Raw genomic sequence first — 6,289 nt, 5'->3', positions numbered from 1 at the left:
ATGGATGAGGAGATGGCAGCACTGGATGCAAATGCAACATGGGAGTTAGTGTCTTTGCCTAAGAAAAATAAGGCAATTGGATATAAGTGGGTGTATAAATGATAGCCTCCAATTTTGACATCAAATAGGCTAAGAAGATGCAGCTTTTCTCAAATAAGAATGATGTTCTCCCATGTTTATTTTGTATCCAAGCCTAGATATACACTTGTTGCTGTATGATTTGTACGCATGTCCCAACTTTGTAAATGCTTGGCAATTTAGCGGGTCCGCATATCACAAGCCAAAGCATATAAACTCTCTCTTGTGTTGACAAGTCAAGCCATAGTCCTTGTACACATTTGAAGCCATAGCCTAAGGTCTAAAAGGATGTAATGTTTTTCAAATTTGAATCAAGAAAAGAGGAAAGAGGGAGGACGTGTGATCTTGGGAGGTGTGGGAAGTTGCAACCAACTTTTCCTTTATCAACCCATGCACGACTTCTTTTCAACTCTCTTAAATTTGGCACAAACTCTCTTTCTTGGTTCTTGCTTCTCTGTGTGCTAATTCTTTCTAGCTATGGAGGGAGAAGGTGAGGATGAAGAAGAGGATGATTTCATGCCTATCTTATGTGTGCCCTAATATAACCTAGGTTTAGGGTTTCTTTGTGTGTGTAAGGCTATCGTTTCTTAGAGAGAGAGAGAGATAATGTGTGTGTGCCATTCTTGAGTGTGTGTATGAGCGATTCTTGCAGCTTTCATGGCTATGGGGCACCCCAATGCGTATATTTCGAATGCTTAAGCCCGACTCTGCTGTCTTTTTGTGTGCTTGGAAGGTGACGTTCATTTGGTGCGTTCATTTGGAAGGTGACGTTCATTTGGTGCATTCGTTCGGGAGGGGCTAGCCATGGAACTTGCAAGAAGCAGCTTCAAATGAGGAGGGAGGCGGCCTTGAAGGAAAGAAAGGAGCAAGATGGACATGAAGGTGCAGCGAAGGAGAGGGTCTGGGTGCAGCGAAGGAGAGAGAGAATTTGAGGTTTTCTGGCCGCCAGTAGAAAAAGAAGGATTGGTAGTCTGGGAACGACCTCGCCTTAGCAGCCACGCAAGGACTTCTCGCAGATGCCTTCTAGGGTTTCGGGCATCAGCAAGGAAAAAGGAAGAAAATTCATCTAGGGTTTACGGCATCATTGGAGAATAATGATGGAGAAACTGGAGATCAACGAAGATAGGGATACGGCAAACACACAGCAGATCTAACTACAGCTTGGGAGCACCATTCGACTTTGTTCCTTATCAGCAGATCTACAGCAGTCTCTTTTATGGAGAGAGGAATTCAGAGGTCCTTGCAGCATGCCAGAAGAGCATCTAGGCTCATTTGCAGAGCTACAAAGATTATCGGCAAAACTGTCAGAATCACTACCAGTGCATGGAGGGCGAACAGCTGAAGACATTTTACTTGATGCTCAAGGCTACCAGGAAATTTTCAAAGATCCCTTTGTCATTAAAGCCTTTCCAGAAGCAGAAAAGGCCCACCATGGTCAGTACCGAGTTACTGGTGATCTTTATCTTGTTCATTGTGTCGAGACTGCAATGATTTTAGCAGAAATAGGTGCAAGCAAAGTAGTAGTTGCAGCAAGGTTGCTTCATGACATAGTTGATGACTCTGCTGCTGATTACAAGGAGCTTCAGGAGATGTTTGGCAAGCAGGTTGCAGACCTAGTGGAAGGGGTGTCGAAATTGAGCGAGTTTAGCAAGTTGGCACGGGATAATGACATTGCAAGCAAAACTCTTGAGGCGGATCGACTGCATACAATGTTTCTAGCTATGGCAGATGTTCGAGTGGTTCTTATCAAGCTTGCTGACAGGCTGCATAACATGAGAACTTTGGTAGCACTGCCTGAACACAAGCAACTGTGAATAGCAAAGGAGACCCTCCAGGTTTTTGCTCCTCTAGCCAATAGGCTAGGAATATGGAGCTGGAAGGCAGAACTGGAAGATCTGTGCTTTAAGCATCTAAAACCTTAGGAACATCAGAAATTAGCAACAAAGCTAACAGGGGGGTTTAGGGAAACAACAATTATGGAATCCATCCACAAATTGGAGAACACACTCCTTGAGGAAGGAGTTTTGTATCATGATTTGAGTGGAAGGTGTAAAAACCTCTATGGCATTTACACAAAGATGATAAGGAAGGGTGGGAATTTTGATGAAGTTTATGATGTGCAAGGCTTGCGCTTGATTATGACAAATGAGGAGGATTGCTATACAGCTCTCAAAACCGTTCACAAGCTGTGGCCACAGACTTCTGCAAGCATTAACGACTACATCATGCAGCCCAAGGCCAATGGGTATCAGTCTTTGCATAGAGTAGTTCAGGGTGATGATGGATTTCCTTTAGAATTTCAGATTAGAACCAAAGAGATGCATCAGCAAGCCGAGCTATGGAGTGTCTGGATATGGCGGCACAGGGTATGGAGCACAGCAGCAAACTACGGGCTATCAGAATTATGGACCTCAGTATCAGGCCCGCTGAAGGACAGAGGCGGTAAGTTCGAGGAGGAAATCGTAAGAGATGAGAAGGAGAAGCTCGGCAAACACAGAGAGGAGCATGCAGCACATGTAAAGAGCAAGCACAATAAAAAGAAAGGAGAAACAGAACAGGATAATGGTGGCAAGCACAGAGATGATTCAGGGATGGATCATGTAGCAGATGCCAAGGGCAAGTATGAGAAAAAGAAAAGTGAAAGAGAAGAGGACCATGGTGTTAGAGTTATCAAGCCACAGGGTGAGAAAGGAAGGGTTGAGAAGCAGCAGGATGGCAAGGATATGGATGAAGGAGAAAGGCATGATAGACAAAGGGGAAGCCGTCACAGGATAATGGCAAACATACAGAAATTGCAGGTAAGGATGAGAAGGTACGTAATATTAATGACAGAGATGGAAAATACAGAGATGATCAAGTGACGGATGAGAAAGAGCATAGAGAAAAGGCTAAAGATGATGGGAACAGACATAGCAAGCGTAGAGATAAAAGCAAGGAAAGGAGATGGGGAGGTCTTCAAGATGAACGACCTAAGGATAGAAAGGAGAGCTTCAATGCACAAAAGCATACAAAAGAAATGGATGACAAGCAAAGATATGATATTCTTACTGCTGCCAAGCAGAGAGGTGAAAGAGGGAAAGATGACAGAAAGCACAGTGATAAAACGAAGGAGGAAAATTACGAGGAGATGCCTGTACATGCTATTGTTGACAGATTGGGTTTAACAAAAGAGGCTAGCAGACAAACTGATGGAGGAGACAAGGAGGGTAGACCCACGAATGTGGATAGACATCATCATGATCAGCCAATCAAACAGAGCAAGGATTCAGATCGGCAACCTCCTGAGCCTGCCGAGGCAAGAGAGAGTAAGGGTCATGCTGCAAATAAAGGGGATCGAACAGATTCGAAAGCTTCAAGAGGGCAAAGAGGGCAAAGACCCTATAAACAAAGAAGGTGCTGAGCTTGCAGCCCATCAAGAAAGTGAGGGCGCTAAATTTGTAGCTCTTGAAGATGATAATGAAGTAATCAAACTGCTGCCTATACATGTAGATGATAAAGATGCCTGTGAGGCCATACACCCTGGTATTGCAAATCAATTTGGAAAAGAGGGCAAATACTCGGCTGCATGTCAACCAATCCCTTAGTAAGACTTGTCCATTTATCATATCTTTTGTTGAACCTTTCTATGATGATTATGTTGGGGTCGTGCTTGCTGCTCCTGTCCATAAGTAAATCTATTACAATGCACAAATTATAGCCTCTAAATCATATCTTTTGGTGAACCTTTCTATGATGATTATGTTGGGGTCGTGCTTGCTGCTCCTGTCCATAAGTAAATCTATTACAATGCACAAATTATAGCCTCTACATCGTCGTAGCTCCACAACCGAGGGTCTTCTTTACAGTGCTGTAGCTGTGAAGCCTTTCTTGTTTTATCAACACAAATGTCATGCCGATTCTAATTATGGTGTTATTTTGATGCTTGACATGATCCCTTTGGATTTTCTTCTTCCCTCTTGGAGGGGAAGTTCACAAGATGCTGATGTCCAACATGATGTTCATGTCTCTTATGGTGCTGAAGCTACTTGCAGGGTTATCCATGATGGTTTTATTGATGATGCCCAAACCACAAACTCTCCTTTGAGGGGGAGCCCTACTCCTACTGCAATGGTGACTTCATGGATGATATTCCATTTCTCTCCCTTGAGAGGGAGTGTTGGTGATCAAGGTCGTGAAAGGAAGATTCGAATAAAGGTTGAAGCAAATTTTCATGCAGATTTTGAGTGAGGGAGAGCTATGAAACTATGATCTTTTGATGGGGATTATTTTGGTGTTTGAAGTTGAGAGTTGTTATTATTTCCATAGGATGTTTGTGGGTTTTTTGTGGGGGATGTGTTGCTGATTTTTCACCTCATTCTATGTTTGATTGAGTATGGAGTAAGTGTAGGGGAGAGTAAGTGAGGAGTTTGAAGAGGTGTGATGAAGTTTGAGGAGTTTTTTGAAGGAGTGATTAAGTATGTGAAAAGGGAGAAATTTCATCGATATTTTGTTCGCGGGAGCTCACAAGCTAAGTGTGGGAGGAATGATAGCCTCCAATTTTGACATCAAATAGGCTAAGAAGATGCAGCTTTTCTCAAATAAGAATGATGTTATCCCATGTTTATTTTGTATCCAAGCCTAGACATACACTTGTTGCTGTATGATTTGTACGCATGTCCCAACTTTGTAAATGCTTGGCAATTTAGCGGGTCCGCATATCACAAGCCAAAGCATATAAACTCTCTCTTGTGTTGACAAGTCAAGCCATAGTCCTTGTACACATTTGAAGCCATAGCCTAAGGTCTAAAAGGATGTAATGTTTTTCAAATTTGAATCAAGAAAAGAGGAAAGAGGGAGGACGTGTGATCTTGGGAGGTGTGGGAAGTTGCAACCAACTTTTCCTTTATCAACCCATGCACGACTTCTTTTCAACTCTCTTGAATTTGGCACAAACTCTCTTTCTTGGTTCTTGCTTCTCTGTGTGCTAATTCTTTCTAGCTATGGAGGGAGAAGGTGAGGATGAAGAAGAGGTGATTTCATGCCTATCTTATGTGTGCCCTAATATAACCTAGGTTTAGGGTTTCTTTGTGTGTGTAAGGCTATGGTTTCTTAGAGAGAGTCAGAGATAGTGTGTGTGTGCCATTCTTGAGTGTGTGTGAGCGATTCTTGCAGCTTTCATGGCTATGGGGCACCCCAATGCATATATTTCGCATGCTTAAGCCCGACTCTGCTGTCTTTTTGTGTGCTTGAAAGGTGACGTTCAATAAAGTCAAGCACAATGCTGATGGTTCAGTGAGCAGGTACAAGGCAATATTGGTTGCCAAGGATTATGCATAGACTTATGGCATAGACTATGAGGAGACATTTAGCTCGGTTGCAAGAATGACAACCGTGAGAGCTGTCATTACTATGGCTATAGTAGCGAAGGGTTAGTCTTTACATCAAATGGATGTAAAGAATGCTTTCTTGCATGGTGATTTGTAAGAAGAAGTGTACATTATGAGCCACCAAGTTATGAGAGTGATGCACATCTAGATTTTGTGTGTAGGTTACGCAAAGCCTTGTATGGATTAAAGTAGGCACCCAGAGCATGGTCAAACAAGATCGGTGAGTATCTTGTTACCATTGGATTTTAGATATTCAATGTAGATTTTTCACCATATGTAAAAAAGATAGATAGAGGGATCATGCTATTAGTCATCTGTGTGGATGACTTGATTATCACTGGTGATAGTGATGCAGACATACATGATGTCAGGATGCTTTTGAAGCAAAAGTTTGAGATGAAGGATTTAGGTGAGTTGAGGTATTTCTTGGGCATAGAGGTGGTGAGATCACCTCATGGCATTTTGCTTAATAGTTACCTTGTCGAGTACAGAGGTAGAGTACAGGGGTGTTGTTATGGCAGCTTGTGAGGTAGCTTGGTTTCAGAAGCTACTTGGTGACATGGGAGAGCCCGTGGATAGGGTAGTTGTCATATATTGTGACAATATGAGCAGCATATAGTTGGCCAGTAACCTAGTATATCATGCTAGAATGAAGAACATTGAGGTACATTATCACTTTGTGAGGAAGAAGGTTCTAGTAGGAGATGTAGATCTGGTATATGTCAGCACAGAGGATCAGGTGGCTGACATCTTCACACGAAGGCATTGGACATAGAGAAGTTCCACAGGTTTAGGAGCTTCCTTGGAGTGCAATGTGTGGACTTGAGCTCGAGGGGGAGTGTTGA

At 42.8% G+C, this 6,289-nt stretch overlaps 1 pseudogene across 1 annotated transcript; it reads left to right on the top strand.

Annotated features, from left to right (window-relative positions):
• The first annotated feature begins 849 nt into the window (after window positions 1-849).
• LOC147637681 (putative GTP diphosphokinase RSH3, chloroplastic pseudogene) lies at window positions 850-4,293 on the top strand (annotated as a pseudogene). The gene is made up of 2 exons (XR_015266071.1): window positions 850-3,471; window positions 3,568-4,293. The product of XR_015266071.1 is annotated as a putative GTP diphosphokinase RSH3, chloroplastic pseudogene (transcript).
• The last annotated feature ends 1,996 nt before the right edge of the window (window positions 4,294-6,289 follow it).

The sequence above is a fragment of the Cibotium barometz genome, chromosome 6 (genome assembly GCF_041138505.1).
Source record: "Cibotium barometz isolate CiBa-2024 chromosome 6, ASM4113850v1, whole genome shotgun sequence".
NCBI classification, from domain to species: Eukaryota; Viridiplantae; Streptophyta; class Polypodiopsida; order Cyatheales; family Cibotiaceae; genus Cibotium; species Cibotium barometz.
The sequence above is the reverse complement of the archived record's forward strand: the minus strand, read 5'-3'. Positions and strand labels throughout refer to the sequence as shown.